The sequence below is a fragment of the Lactuca sativa genome, chromosome 1 (assembly GCF_002870075.4).
Source record: "Lactuca sativa cultivar Salinas chromosome 1, Lsat_Salinas_v11, whole genome shotgun sequence".
In the NCBI taxonomy this organism is placed as follows: domain Eukaryota; kingdom Viridiplantae; phylum Streptophyta; class Magnoliopsida; order Asterales; family Asteraceae; genus Lactuca; species Lactuca sativa.
Window position 1 is genome coordinate 170,237,952 of NC_056623.2, and position 16,915 is coordinate 170,254,866.

Genomic DNA, 16,915 nt, shown 5'->3' on the forward strand with positions numbered 1-16,915 from the left:
CTGATAATGTAATTATAAGATAGTTACAAAGTTGGGCTTTGGATTCATTAGATGGCAATGGACGAATTCTATATGGAGGTCCATAAAGAAATCGTACAAGGGCCTTCTGGAACGGTCTATTAGATTGCTTAAGGCCTAAGCAGTCGGATTACGGTTTCCTAGTTGTAAACCCTAATAGCCTACATGTATATAAAGGACCCTTAAGCCCCAAAAACGTGGTGAACTAATCCTTTAGGGTTTCCAGCCGTTTTTGGTGCCTCCTCTCTCCTCCCTCTTCATCCAAGTTGCTTAGTGGTGTTTGTGACTCCATTAGAGGTGCAACACTTGAGGCACTAAGCTTTCTGAAGCCAATCAAAGCAAGGATTGATTGTTATTGCTATATAACAATCAAAGGTAAGATCTAAACCCTATTTTCAGTTATAGTTTATTAGATCTAGGGTTTATGGCTTTGGATTATCAATTGCATGTTCATTAGACAAACTAGATCCAAAGCTATTTGGGTTTGCATGTACACCATAGGATTGATGTATTGCTCGAAACCCATCAGTGGTATCAGAGCCTAGGGCTGTTTGTTAGTGAATTTGATGCTTGTTTGATCGATTTTTGCATGAAAAACGAAGTTTTTTGCCTTCTGAATCTCCGACTCGGCGAGTCAGTGGATGAACTCGGCGAGTCCAGTCCTTGACTCGGCGAGTCCATGGATCTGGCAGCGTTTTTTTGGCGATTTTGTTGCTGTTTTGGCTTGGAATACTTACCATAAACGTTTTTAATTCATAAAATCCGATTTGTATTGATATTGGATGATTATCCTTACCAAAATAGAAGATAATTGTCAAAATTTAGATAATCTTTTGTTTTATTAGATAAAGATTGATTATTTGTAATTTAGATTTGAATTATCTTGTGAAAAAGTTTCAATTTTCCCCTTTAGGTTTTATAGTTTAAATTTGAACTTAAAAGTTTTGTTTTTGAAATTTGAATAGTTAAACCCTAATGTTTTGAAAAGTTTCAAAACTTGCCCTCAAGTTTTGGAATTTAAATTTTTGATTAAAAGTTTAATTTTGAAATATTTAAATTCTAAACTCTAATGTTTTGAAATGTTTCAAAACGTGCCCTCAAGTTTTGGAATTTAAAAGTTAATTAAAAGTTTAATTTTGAAATGTTAAATTCTAAAACCCTCGTATTTTTGAAAAAGTTCAAATTTCACCCTTATGGTTTTATTAATTAATTAAAGTGTATAATTAAAAGAGATTTAATAATTCCATAAAGTTTTGGTTTACATTTGATTAAATTGAAAGTATAATTTATTAAATTGAACCACTTAGTATTTTAAAAGTGTAAAATACACCCTATACTATATATATAGAATTAAAAGTCTAATATTATATATGTATGAGTAAACAGTCAGTCTTACCATTAGTAGGCCTCATTCACGAAGCTGGTCTATAAGGGGTGTTTAAGGAAATTGCCTATAAAAGGGCGATTGAATGGGTATCCACTCTTACCCACCGCACTCTTGACTAGTGGATGGTCGTTAGCCGAACGGGTAGGATAGGACGAAACCTTCCATTAAAAGTATAATGAAGTAAAAAGTAACTACATACAAATTCCCAAATTCTAGTTACTTTAGGCAGAATGTGAAATTGTATGCTAATCCATGGAATTACACTTTGTACCCTTGTCGAAATGTTAGTGGAGCGTGTGTGGTTAACCGGCACACTAATTTGGGATTGACATTGGTGGCGAAGGGTGGCTCGATGTTTATCATAGATCAATGGAGCGTGTGTGGTTAACCGGCATATTGATTAGGTGATAGTATCATTGAGTGCATCACGTAGATTCGCATGGTTATTCACACCTTGTTTGTGATCCTCGGCATCCCAGTCGCAAATTTAAAGGGCATAATCGAGATTAAACATGCCATTGAAAAGTTCAATGAATCTCAAAAGACCTAGGAGTTTCAATTCATTTAAAACTTAAACTTCTTTTTAGTTTTTCATGGTGGAAATTGGTAAATCGTCATTTGCCTACCTTCAAATATTCTGCAACTAGATTACGACATCCCTCTTTTAGGTTGTAGAGTATTGTGTTGGATCCTAGCCTTGATGTTTCATTTGGGTGTTACATCAAGGATTCTTGTCAACTAAATTGAATTTTCTCCCGTTTTGTAGATGTCTAAATCTTACAATGGTCTTCCCAAGTCCCTTGGAACAAGCTTTCCAAATGAAGATGACGTTCCACAATACGATCAAGGAAATGAGAGTCATGCTTCACTTCCTCCACCTCCTCCAATTAATCTCCCTAACCCACAAGTTCAAAGGCTTGAAAAGTTTAAGCTCACTCAAGCCCTTTTGGCAAGTAAACACGAAAATGGAAAACCTGTGTGTGCACACATCTTAGAGATGAAGTCACACATTGATAGGTTAAGGATGATGGGTATCGATATCTCAGAAATGTTGGCTGTTGACTGGGTTCTTCAGTCACTTCCTAAATCATATAGTGAGTTCGTTAGAGAGTACTATATGATGGACCATGACGTGAACCTCATTGATTTGACCTATTTGCTTATAGCTGTTGAATCAGAAATGATTTGGCGTGCTGATCGAGCAAATTTTTCTGGCAAATCAAACTCCCAAACTTCAATGGACATTGAAAAAGGTGACATTGGAAATCCAGAAAAAGTAAATTCGGAGATAGTTCCTTGTGCCATTCCAAAAGAGTCCATCTGCTTCTACTGCCAAGAGAACGGGCATTGGAGACGAAGCTGCCCTATTTACCTGAGAGATCTAATAGATGGGAGAGTCAAGACGTATGGCTCTACTTCAGGTAAAATCCACTAACTAACTCTGTAACTTCCTATTTTTTGATTCTTGGTACATGATGTGATAAGATTACATTTTGATGTTTTGCAGGATCGAAGAAAAGAGAGGAAGCTTAAGGAAGAAGCGTGCTGAATCTGATAATGAAGAAATGGATTTCGATCGCATGGATTTGAAGATCAGATTTTTGAGCTGCTACTCTAGAGTTAGGATAAAATGATAAGAAATATGAAATAACATAGTTTTCAGTTGAATTGCATTGTAAGGATAAATTTTTCCGCAATAAAATAAAATTTGATTTTGTCTTATTTATTTATCCTTTCAATGGTGTGTATGAAAAATTGATGTTTAACTGTTTCTATTATTAACAATAATGGATTTGATTCTTAATTATGTTGTTTGTGGAAATGTTGAGAATTTGCCAAATAAGGGAAGATTCTCATCGCCCAAGTTTTAATTGGACAGAAACTTGGAATCGCACAACGAGGTTGCGTGATGAATGAGAAACTTCATATTTGGAAATTAAACTATTTTTGACAAAGTGTCAAGAGAAGGACTAGGAGATCAAGTACACTAGGTTGTGTGTTGATCAAGCATACCACAAGAGTGATAAAGATATTCGTCATGATTTACTAAAGTTTAGTAAATATGGTTATACTTATAAGATTAAGTATAATTCTGATTTGATTGAAATATGGTTATACTTATCCATTCCTTTTACCCAAAGTGGGATAAAAACGATATCTGTGGGCCCCTCGATGATTTAGTGATGACACCCTAAGCGCTTAGCCAAGCCGGGACTAAGTTCATGTGTTTAATTGTAGTCTGTTGTCAGTCGTCATAAATCAGATGTCGGGAAACAATACATAGACAGAGAGAATGATTTTTATCCATGTCTCACGTCTATACGATATCTTGAGAATGGATGAATATATGATCCCTTATCTAAAGGACACGCATATCTGATAAGATTAGAGTTGACAACGGATTTTGAAAGCTACGATTGCTGATCAGGTTCTGAAGTCATACAGAATAGTTATTAGACTTATCCAAGTGGGAGACTGTTGGATTAGTGTCTAAGTCCATAACTATTTTGGTATGTACTTGACCCGATTATGAGCATGGTCCTTTTGGGTTGCCTTCACCATAGCAATATGTAGGATGAATTAAGGAGAGAAAGGTTTAATTATGATTTATTAATATATTATGAGAATAATATATTAAAGGAGAAATCATATAGTTTAATTAATATTAGTCAAGAATTAATTTTGTGGCTAAAAGAGATTAATTAAATTAAGGGGACTGATATTGTAGTTATAAGATAGTTACAAAGTTAGGCTTTGGATTCATTAGATGGAAATGGACGAATTCTATATGGAGGTCCATAAAGAAATCGTACAAGGGCCTTCTGGAACGGTCCATTAGATTGCTTAAGGCCTAAGCAGTCGGATTAGGGTTTCCAAGTTGTAAACCCTAATAGCCTACATGTATATAAAGGACCCTTAAGCCCCAAAAACGTGGTGAACTAATCCTTTAGGGTTTCCAGCCGTTTGTGGTGCCTCCTCTCTCCTCCCTCTTCATCCAATTTGCTTAGTGGTGTTTGTGACTCCATTAGAGGTGCAACACTTGAGGCACTAAGCTTTCTGAAGCCAATTAAAGCAAGGATTGATTGTTATTGCTATATAACAATCAAAGGTAAGATCTAAACCCTATTTTTAGTTATAGTTTATTAGATCTAGGGTTTATGGCTTTGGATTATCAATTGCATGTTCATTAGACAAACTAGATCCAAAGCTATTAGGGTTTGCATGTACACCATAGGATTGATGTATTGCTCGAAACCCATCAGATTGATGGTAATTAAGATTTATTCTAATTCATTGTATTTCATATTGTATGTATATAAAAAACTATCTTGACTAATATTTTTTATGCAGTTGTACATCACAAACAAAGTGGCATGACAGTAAACAAGAAAATGCATTGACCATATGAAGCAAACAGTAGAAGGCCTCTAAAAATAATATTTGACATAAATACTTTTGTGCCGATTAGAGATGTATACAAATGTTTCATTCGGGAGGTTGGAAGTTATATCTAGCGCGACATAGCTTTGGATAAGAACACATAGAAAGAAGTTCCTAAAGCCGTTTGGAATGGCATGTTTATGTATCTTTCGGTAAATTATTTATAAAGTTATATTTAACATGTTTAATTTTGATTTATTTTTAACTTCTCTATTTTGTTTAGACATATTTTGATTTCCATGCTATTTCAAATTAATGATTTCGATGCTAGAATTTTATGGGCATCACTGAACCATTGGATATTTCAGCCTTATAGAGCCCGCAAAAATAGAGCAAAAGATAAATTTATAGATATGCTAGAGGGTTTGGAGGTAGCAAGGGCTTAACCGCCCCCAGGTATGAATTCAACTCGTTGGAGTGCTACTATTGACCGCTTCTTAACATATACGCATTGTAAACGATACAGTGTAAACAAAGAATGTCGTAAGAAGCAAGTAGTTAAGAATCATGGAGGGACGTGCAACTATGGTAGTGCTTCTTTCAAGAATGTATGTTACATTAATGTTTATTCGGTTATAACATATTTTGTAATGTTTATTCAAGTATAACATATTTTGTAATGTTAAACAGAATTTGAATAAACTTGAAGTATTTCAACATGCACATGTCAATAAGCAAGAGGAATTCGTTGACCCGTTAGTCGAAGAGCAATATGTAAGTTTTTATTACTTAAAAATGAAGTAAAATGTTGTTTTTTGTGTTTGTTTTGAAGTATATTGACAATCTTCGTGAAATGCAGAATAATTTAGTTGTTGAGGTTGCTTTACAAACTCAACACATAGCCGACCCCGGTGGTGATCCGAACTCCATTGATTGGATAGCCTTATTTGAGAAGGTGTTAGGTGCTCTAAGGGGACATGTGAGAGACATCGGGCCTAGCCTTCTGTAGCGGGTACAAGTGCCCCTTCCAGTGGTAGTCACAATCACAAACACCGCAACCAACACATATACTTATTAATTTGTTGTGAATTTTGTTGTTTGGTAGTTCGGTAGTTTGTTAGTTTGTTAGTTTGTTAAATTGTTATGAATTTGGTAGTTTGTTAAATTGTTATGAATTTGGTAGTTTGTTAAATTGTTAAGGACATAATATGATTGTAACTTAATTGCTAAGTAATAAAATTTGTTTTTATTGTTTGATATATATATATATATATATATATATATATATATATATATATATATATGTATATATATATTTTAACTTATATTCTTACTTTCTAGGATGTGGATGTCAACGCTTTTCACCAAAACCCGACGTTTGTGATGGAAATTGTAGATATTATCCGCTCATTTAGCAAGCAAGTCCACAACGACGATGAAAACGAAAATGGGGAAAACGATTAATATTTCTTGTTTTATGTTATGGGTGATGTTAGTATGAATTTATTAGAGTATGGACTAGATCGACTATTATTTCATGCTTCGACTATTATTTCATGTTTATTAGATTGTTTATGTTATTTGATGTTTAATGTAATGCATATTTCTAAATTATAATTTCTGCATTTTTATAATTGTTGATGAAAACGCATACTCGCAAGTATTCAAGGTTGTGCAAGTAATGTAGTCGTAAGACCAGATATCGTACCCATAGGGACTATTTATCTTAAAGGAAGATGAACCAGGTAGTTGTTGGTAATAATAATTTGGTTTGATTGAACTACGACAACTAATTTTAAAAATTACACTAAAATAAAACAAACAAAGACTACCAATATTTCTAAAACAAACTAAAATGAAAATCAGAAACACAATACTATACCAAAGTGAATAAAAGGCCAAACACACAAATTGGGTTTGAGCAAACAAGAGAAAAGATAGGTTTAGTTGACATTTACGGATCCATGATTCATCTAATGCAATTAAGTAATTAACACAAATATAGTGGTAGTATATTTGTTACCTCTTGGTCTCATGATTTGATTTAAAATCGCCTACTCATATCTTTATACAACTCATGAAATTAAAAAGCATTAAGTTCAATGGTTTTGTTAAAAGTGCACCAACACACGTCTATGTTGATTTTACATGGAATTACGAAATCACACACTCATGTTTAAATGATTTCCCAACTAAAGCTTCTCTCGAAGTCATTTGTTGCAAATAATTACGAAACGGGATCTGAATTAATATTTTACATCTATTATTAGCCAGATAATGTGTCATCCCCATTTTTCACGGCCAGAAAAGACCGATTTTATTTATGCTTTGTTTAAAAATCAGAGTAACATTTTAAATAAAAGTGTTGCGGAATTTGTTCCCAAAATAAAATATGATAAAGATTTATCAAAGCATTTTCGTAGAAATGTATTTCATTAAAAACCTCGAGATGTCATGTTCAATACAGATCAAAAGCATAAACAGTACAATATAAGCCTTACTACATTTATTCATATCTACAGGGCTATATTCGTAATCTGTCATCCCAAACATCATATCTATGTTCGTGGTCCACTACTTGTAATACAAGAAACTAAGTGGGTCAGGCTTGGGAGCCTGGTGAGCTCATAGGGTTTTCAACCCATAATGAATAAGTTTATTAATTTCATCAACCAACAATAACCCGGTTACCCGTTCCCGTTATCCTCACATTACGTCCCTAAAACACCTATCATAAGGGACCTAGACTAAGGATCAACATCAGGATAGACACTACTGCCAAGGGCGTTCTTCAACAATAATTGTCCTAAAGGCAACCATGAGCGGGATGGAGTACACCGGTGAACAAATCGTTCACAAAAACCTACAGGTTGCGAGCCTGCTAGCGTTCCACTGGACTCTTTAGAAGAGTCTGTGGTGGTCATCCATACTTCGCCAGATGACAGAATCAACAACAACAACATCGAGGCCTCTCATCATTTTATCACACATCGTCTATTACATCTATCCATGTTTTACCCCAACATTTTTGTAGATATAAAATACATATACAATTTAAATCATTCAAAACATGTATCAAAATCTTTCATCAGTATAGACACCAAGTATTCAGACAATATGTACACATAGCACGTAGTTTATATTAAATACATCATATCTATATGTAAGATGAAAGTTACTATGCACTCATCTGTAAAGGTGGTGACTCGGCACTCGAATAGCACTTCGTTACTCTTAAAACAATTTTCCTTGGACAAAACCTAGTATCATTACCACTAGAGTTTAGTCTAATATTCACCGAGACTTATTAATAGTCTAACTATTATTACTATTATATAAGCATTAAACAATACTCTTCAACCACTATGTATAGACAGGGTCCAGACGTGAAACACCGGAGGGCAGGATCATTTTGGCATATAGCACTTCTGAATCCAGCAACCCAAGCGGCCCTCCAAACCAGATTCCCCGTACCGCGAGCGATTAAAAAGATATTATAACGACACTTATATAACTCATAATAATCGCCCAAATAAATATTATAAGGTCCTAATAACATTATTATATTTAAATAAAAGCTATATTAGAAATAGTGTAAGCGTAGCTCACTTACAGCGAGTTTTTTTTTATTAAAAATTGGGTTTCGCTGGAGCAGCGTTTCCGAGCCGAAAGCTTTTCTTCTCGGAGCCGTCAAGCGCTCTGCGGCTTCCTTCTCGTGCTAGGGAGGTTCCCTAGACTTGGGAGGGGTTTAGGGAGGCTAGATAGAAGTTAGAGAGAGAAAGAAAGGCTTATGGTGTGAAGAAATTATGAAGAGGTCATCTCTTATTTATAGGAGTTTTATGGTAGAGTAATCCCTAAGTTTTGTCCGTATCTTCCGCGTACGAGCTCCGTTTTCTACGTTCTTTATATCCACACGTTGGTATTTACAAGTACTACAACTTTCATTTAGACCCCGTCGGCTAATTCTCATTCCATCTCAGATTTACAAAAACTGTATCGTATTTATCGCGCTCGAAGAGTAGAGACTAAGCTTCGTACATATCTTTCGCATACGAGCTCCGTTTTCGATGTTATTTCTATACACGCGTTGGTATTTACGAGTACTACAACTTTCATTTAGACCCCGTTGGCTAATTCTCATTCTGTCTCGGATTTACAAAACCGTATCGAATTCGCCGCACTCAAAAAGTAGAGACTAAGCTTCGTCCATATAATTCGCATACGAGCTCCGTTTCAATGTTCTTTATATCCACGTGTAGGTAAAAACAAGATCTACAAATTTTCTTTTGACTCCGTCGGCTAATTCTCGACCGATTTTAAATTTAACGGTATGAGGAAATTATACTGTTAAATGACCGCGTAAAATTGATAACTTCTACATACGGACTCCGTTTTCGTCTGTCTTTTTTTCATTGAGTTCCTGTTAATGAGATATTCAATTCTCATTTAGGTCGTGTTGGCCAAAAACCGCTTGATCTAAAATTCGAATTCTGGGCTGTGCACTGCTATGCCAAATCTTAGAAAAATCATAACTTCCTCATACAAAGTCAGATTTGGGCGTTCTTTTTATGCACGCTTCCGGTTTAACCTATAATATGACTTTTGTTTAGATCACAAAGGATAAAAATGCTTCTATCGTAAATTCACTATCTATGTCGCACGGTGTCGTGTCGGTTTAGCTGTAAAACTTCGACAGGTCATAACTTCTTCGTTATAACTCGGATTTCGGCGTTCTTTATATATCCGGAATCCTTGTTTCGACCACTACAACTTTATGTAAAGATATCGTGTTTATATTAAACTTTAATTTTGACACTTATTTCTATTCTTTATTAATTATATCTTTATAATAGAGTATAAAGCACATAAATTCATATAATTCACATAATACACATATAATTCATCTTTATTACTTCAAAAAAAGTTACAATAGTTGATCTAGACTATTACATCACTGTATTAATGCTTATCCCAGGAATACGGGCGTTACAATTCTCTCCCCCTTAGGATGAATCCGTCCCGGAATCATGCATCAACAAATAGATGTGGGTAGCGACTCATCATGTCACTCTCTGCTTCCCAGGTGAGATGCGGCCCATCTGTATGTTTCCAACAGACAAGCACTAAGTCGACCATCTTGCGTCGTAACTTCTTAGTCTTACGGTCAACGATTGCCTCAGGCTCTTCGATTAGCCTCTTATTGTCGTCCATCCTTAACTCTGAGATTGGAATTATGCCGGGAACTTCTCCTGTGAATTTTCTTCAAATAACACACATGGAAGGTGTTATGAATATCATCTGGTTCTTCGGGTAATTTGAGCTTGTAGGCTTGGTTCCCAATCCTCTAAAGAACTTTGAACGGTCTAATAAACCTTGGACTCAACTTTTCTCGTTTCCTGAATCTTATAAGTCCCTTCCAATGTGAGACTTTAAGCAAAATGGAATCTCCAACTTAAAAGTCATCGGTCGTCTTTTCTTGTCAGCATAGCTCTTCTGACGGTCCTGAGCTGCTAACATTCTTTCCCTAATCACCTTCAGCTTCTTAGTAGTCTCATGGACTATCTCGGGGCCCATAAACTGCTTTTCTCCGGCCTCAAGCCAACAAGACGGCGTACGACACTCTATCCATACAAAGCTTGATAAGGTGCCATCTTGATGCTTGAGTGGAAACCGTTATTATAGGAAAACTCTACCAGATATGAGTGCTCATCCCACTTTCCTTGGAATTCCAGGGTACATGCTCTCAGCATATCTTCTAGTGTCTGAACCGTTCTTTCGCTCTGACCATCAGTCTGCGGATGGTAAGCTGCACTCAAGCACAACTTCGTACCCAATTCCTCTTGTAGACTTCTCCAAAACCTTGATGTGAAACGATTATCATTGATCCGATACAATTGTTAGAGGAACACCGTGAAGTCTTACCACTTCCTTCACGTAAGCATTTGCAAGCTTATCCGTAGACCACCTCTCGTTGGCTGCTATGAAGTGTGCACTCTTAGTGAAACGATCCACGACCACCCAAATCATGTTGTGACCGTTCTTCGTTCTGGACAGTTTAGTCACAAAATCCATGGTGATGTCTCCCCAATTACCTATGGGTATAGGTAGAGGTTCTAAACTCCCGTACAGTTTCTGATGTTGTGCCTTAACTCTTGCACATGTCACGCACTCGGCCACATGTTTTGCAACATCGAGCTTCATTGTCGGCCACCAGTAGTAGGGTTTTAGGTCCCTATACATTTTAGTGCTACCGGGATAAATCAAGTACATGGTCTTGTGAGCTTCTTCTATCAGAAGATCTCTTATTCCTCCCGTCTTAGGTACCCAAATCCGATCTTGGAATACCTTCGGTCCTTGACTGTTTGTACCGAACTCCAACGGTTGCCCAAATGTTCTTCCTTTCGGTCATTCTTCTCTGAAGCTTCTTCTTGAGCTTTCTTTATGCTTTCTACAATTCTCGAGACAACTTCAATTCTCAACGCTCTTGGCCTTTTTCTTTCAACGTTGACTTTTTGACTTAGAGCGTCGTCAACGATATTTGCTTTACCGGGGTGGTAAACTATCTCATAGTCGTAATCCTTGATTAATTCCAGCCAGCGTCATTGCCTCATATTCAATTCCTTCTGATTAAAGAGATACTGCAGACTCTTATGATCAGTGAAAAGTTTGCACTTCGTGCCATAGAGGTAATGCCTCCATATCTTTAGGGCAAATACTACCGCTTCTAACTCCAGATCGTGAGTGGGGTAGTTCTTTTCATGCTCCTTCAATTGTCGAGATGCATACGCTATCACATTTTCCCTTTGAGTTAGAACACATCCTAACCCAACTCCCGATGCATCGCTATATACTACGAACTCTTCAACTCCATCGGGAAGAGAAAGAATCGGTGCTTCGCATAACTTCTTCTTCAGCTTCTCGAATGCTTCTTCATGCTTCTCACTCCACGTATATGTAGCTCCTTTGTGGGTTAAAGTTGTTAATGGAGAAGCTATCGAAGAAAAGCCTTGGATAAACCTTCGGTAATATCCAGCTAATCCCAAAAAGCTTTGGATCTCCATGGGACTTTTTGGTCATTCCCACTTCATCACAGCTTCGATCTTTGCTGGGTCAACCATTATTCCCTCCTCGTTAACCACATGACCCAAGAATTGGACTTCTCGGATCCAAAAATCACACATAGAGATATTTGCATATAGCTTCTCTTTCTTCAAGACTTCTAACACTTCTCGCAAGTGTTTGGATGCTCCTCTTGGCTTTTCGAGTAAATCAGAATGTCATCTATGAACACTATCATGGATTTATCGAGGAATGGTTTACAAACCCTATTCATCAAATCCATGAATGCTGCTGGAGCGTTGGTTAGTCCAAACGACATAACCAAAATCGGATAGTGTCTATATTTTGTTCTGAACGCAGTCTTCTCAATATCGTGCTCTCTCTCACCTTCAGCTGATGATATCCTAACCTAAGATCGATCTTTGAGAAATAGCTCTAACCTTGCATCTGATCGAATAGGTCATCAATCCTTTGCAATGGGTACTTGTTCTTTACTGTTGCCTTGCTCAGCTCTCTGTAGTCTATACACATTCTCATGCTTCCGTCTTTCTTCTTCACGAATATCACCGGAGCTCCCTAGGGTGATGAACTACGTCGAATGAAACCATTGTACAACAACTCCTAAAGTTGTGTCATAAGCTCCTTCATTTCTTTCGGTGCTAATCGGTACGGTGCTTTTGCTATCGGTGTTGTTCCTAGTAACAAATCTATCCGAAAATCTACTTGTCTATCAGGCGGTAATCTAGGAAGATCTTCGGGAAAGACTTTCGGAAAGTCACACACCATTGGTATACTTTTCATCTCCTTCTTTTCCTTCTTAGCATCGATCACAAATGCCAAGTGCAACGTGCATCCTTTGGACAAACATTTTCTGGCTTTCATCAGGGAGATGATTCCATAATTCACTCTGCGTTTGTCCCCGTATACCATAAATGATTCTTTTCCGGGTGGGTTTACCCTTACTATCTTCTTCCTGCAAAGTACCTCCGCATGGTTGGCGCTAAGTCAATCCATTCCTAGAACGTTGTCGAAACCGTTCAACTCTATGGGTAACAGCTCTTCATGGAATTCGTTTCCGTTTAAGTCGATGACAATGTTCTTAATAGGATCACTAACAGGTACGAACTTACCACTAACAACTTCCACAACTAGGGCATTATCAAGTTTTTCTATAAGCAATGCTATTTTTAATATCGTAGTCGTATGTTTAGAATCGTGAACACATAAGGTTTCCAGATCCGCTCGGCAATAGACCATAGATACGAACAAATAATAGCATATAAGGCATAAATCATTTAGCACATAAAGCATATTAGGCAAACTTTCCTAAATAAGCTAGTGCTCACATCTCACAATCATCGCTTAGCATTCTAAGTTTAAGTCTAGAAATCCTACAAATTCCTAGTTCGCTTAAACTAATGCTCTGATACCAACTGTGACATCCCCATTTTCACGGCTAGAAAAGACCGATTTTGTTTATGCTTTGTTTAAAAATCATAGTAACATTTAAATAAAAGTGTTGCGGAATTTGTTCCCAAAATAAAATATGATAAAGATTTATCAAAGCATTTCCGTAAAATGTATTTCATTAAAAACCTCGGGATATCATGTTCGATACAGATTAAAAGCATAAATAGTACAATATAAGCTTTACTACATTTATTCATATCTACAGGCCTATATTCGTAATCTCTCATCCTAAACATCATATATATGCTCGTGCTCCACTACCTGTAATACAAGAAACTAAGTGGGTCAGGCTTGGGGGCCTGGTGAGCACATAGGGTTTTCAACCCATAATGAATAAGTTTATTAATTTCATCAACCAAGAATAACCCGGTTACCCGTTCCTGTTATCCTCATATTACGTTCCTAAAACACCTATCATAAGGGACCTAGACTAAGGATCAACAGCGGGATAGACACTACTGCCAAGGGGGTTCCTCAACAATAAATGTCCTAAAGGCAACCATGAGGGGGATGGAGTACACCAGTGAACACATCGTTCACAAACACCTACAGGTTGCGAGCCTGCTAGCGTTCCACTGGACTGTCTAGAAGAGTCCGTGGTCGTCATCCATACTCCGCTAGATGACATAATCAACAACAACAACATCGAGGTCTCTCATCATTTTATCACACATCGCCTATTACATCTACCCATGTTTTACCCCAACATTTTTGTAGATATAAAATACATATACAATTTAAATCATTCAAAACATGTATAAAAATCTTTCATCAGTATAGACACCAAGTATTCAGACAATATGTACACATAGCACGTAGTTTATATTAAATACATCATATCTATATGTAAGATGAAAGTAACTATGCACTCATCTGTAAAGGTGGTGACTCGGCACTCGAATAGCACTTCGTTACTCTTAAAACAATTTTCCTTGGACAAAACCTAGTATCATTACCACTAGAGTTTAGTCTAATATTCACCGAGACTTATTAATAGTCTAACTATTATTACTATTATATAAGCATTAAACAATACTCTTTAACCACTATGTATAGACAGGGTCCAGACATGAAACACTGGAGGGCAGGATCATTTTGGCATATAGCACTTCTGAATCCAGCAACCCAAGTGGCCCTCCAAACCAGATTCCCCGTACCGCGAGCGGTTAAAAAGATATTATAACGACACTTATATAACTCATAATAATAGCCCAAATAAATATTATAAGGTCCTAACAACATTACTATATTTACATAAAAGCTATATTAGAAATAGTGTAGGCGTAGCTCACTTACAACGGGTTTTTTTATTAAAAATTGGGCTTCGCTGAAGCAGCGTTTCCGAGCCGAAAGCTTTTCTTCTCGGAGCCGTCGAGTGCTCCGGGGCTTCCTTCTCGTGCTAGGGAGGTTCCCTAGACTTGGGAGGGGTTTAGGTAGGCTAGAGAGAAGTTAGAGAGAGAAAGAAAGCCTTTTGGTGTGAAGAAATTATGAAGAGGTCATCTCTTATTTATAGGAGTTTTATCGTAGAGTAATCCCTAAGTTTCGTCCGTATCTTCCACGTACGAGCTCCGTTTTCTACGTTATTTATATCCACTCGTTGTTATTTACGAGTACTACAACTTTCATTTAGACCCCGTCGGCTAATTCTCATTCTATCTCAGATTTACAAATCTATATCGTATTTATTGCGCTCGAAGAGTAAAGACTAAGCTTCGTCCATATCTTTCGCATACGAGCTCCGTTTTTGACGTTATTTAAATCCACGCATTGGTATTTACGAGTACTACAACTTTCATTTAGACCCCGTTGGCTAATTCTCATTCTATCTCGGATTTACAAAACCGTATCGAATTCGCCGCACTCGAAAAGTAGAGACTAAGCTTCGTCCATATCTTTCACATACGAGCTCCGTTTCAACGTTCTTTATATCCATACGTACGTAAAAACAAGATCTACAACTTTTCTTTTGACTCCGTCAGCTAATTCTTGACCGATTTTAAATTTAACAGTATGGGTAAATTATACTGTTAAATGACCGCGTAAAATTCATAACTTCTACATATAGACTCCGTTTTAATCTGTCTTTTTTCATTGAGTTCCTATTAATGAGATATTCAATTCTCATTTAGGTCGTGTTGGCCAAAAACCGCTTGATCTAAAATTCGAATTCCGGGCTGTGCACAGCTATGCCAAATCTTAGAAAAATCATAACTTCCTCATACGAAGTCAGATTTGGGCGTTCTTTTTATGCACGCTTCCGGTTTAACCTATACTACGACTTTTGTTTAGATCACTAAGGCTAAAAACTCTTCTATCGTAAATTCACTATTTATGTCGCACTGTGTCGTGTCGGTTTAGCTGTAAAACTTCGACATGTGATAACTTCTTCGTTATAACTCGGATTTCGGCGTTCTTTATATATCCGAAATCCTTGTTTCGACCACTACAACTTTATGTAAAGATATCGGGTTTATATATTACTTTAATTTTGACGCTTATTTTTATTCTTTATTAATTATATCTTTATAATTGAGTATAAAGCACATAAATTCACATAATTCACATAATACTCAAATAATTGATCTATATTACTTCAAAAAGAGTTACAATAGTTGATCTAAACTATTACATCACTGTATTAATGCTTAGCCCATGAATACGGACGTTACAGATAATAAACCATGTCAATTAACCTAATTTCATTAAGCAAATTTGGCATTAAAGACTCATTTAAACATCAAACAATTTCCATACAAATTATGTTAATAAACTTAAAACATATGATTTATCATTTTCCCAAGTCAACTAAACCCACAAAAGGAATTACTCCATAAATTAATCATCAGCAATCAGAAAATTAAGTTTAAACATCATTTGTTTTAACAAAATAATTCTAAGTAGCACAAAATGATGTTAAACAAAGAGAATAAAATACTTCCCTTGTTCTTGTTCCTTGAGTCTAATGTAGCCCAACAGAAATATTAGATTAGCCCAAGAGAAAATATAGCCCAACTCATAGACAAATTGGGCAACAACCACTACTAGAAACCAAACCTTCTGCGACGGAATTAGCAACAGAATCCTTCTGTAGCTAATTATCGTATGTTTTCCGAGGGATCAACTACAGATTTCACAAAATCCTTCAACTCGATTAGTTTTAGAAATTCAGTGATGGGTTATCGAGGGCTTAGCGACGGATTGATCTAACTTTTTCGACAAAAAGAAATCCCTTGCTAATCTGTCGCAAGTTAAAAATTTTTAGCTAGGGAACAACGACAGATTTCTTAAAAACATGAGTTTTTTTTATTGGGCCTCGCCAATCGATCGCTGAAAGGCCCACGCTTTTTTTTTCTCATTCCGCTCTCTTTTCTTTGATGTTCACTCATTTTAATTTCATTCCATCTGAAAGCCCTAAACACAATTTCCTCCTAAAGCCCTAAATCGCAACGCATTGACTCAATTCCATCCTCCGCCATGGAAATCACCTCCACCACTGTCCACCTGCATCGCCTCTCTTACTTGTATCGCCTCTCACGGAATTTTACTTGAAGCAACGCCGAAGAACATCCGCGTGGCTTTCCTCTTGGTCTGTCTCCTTTC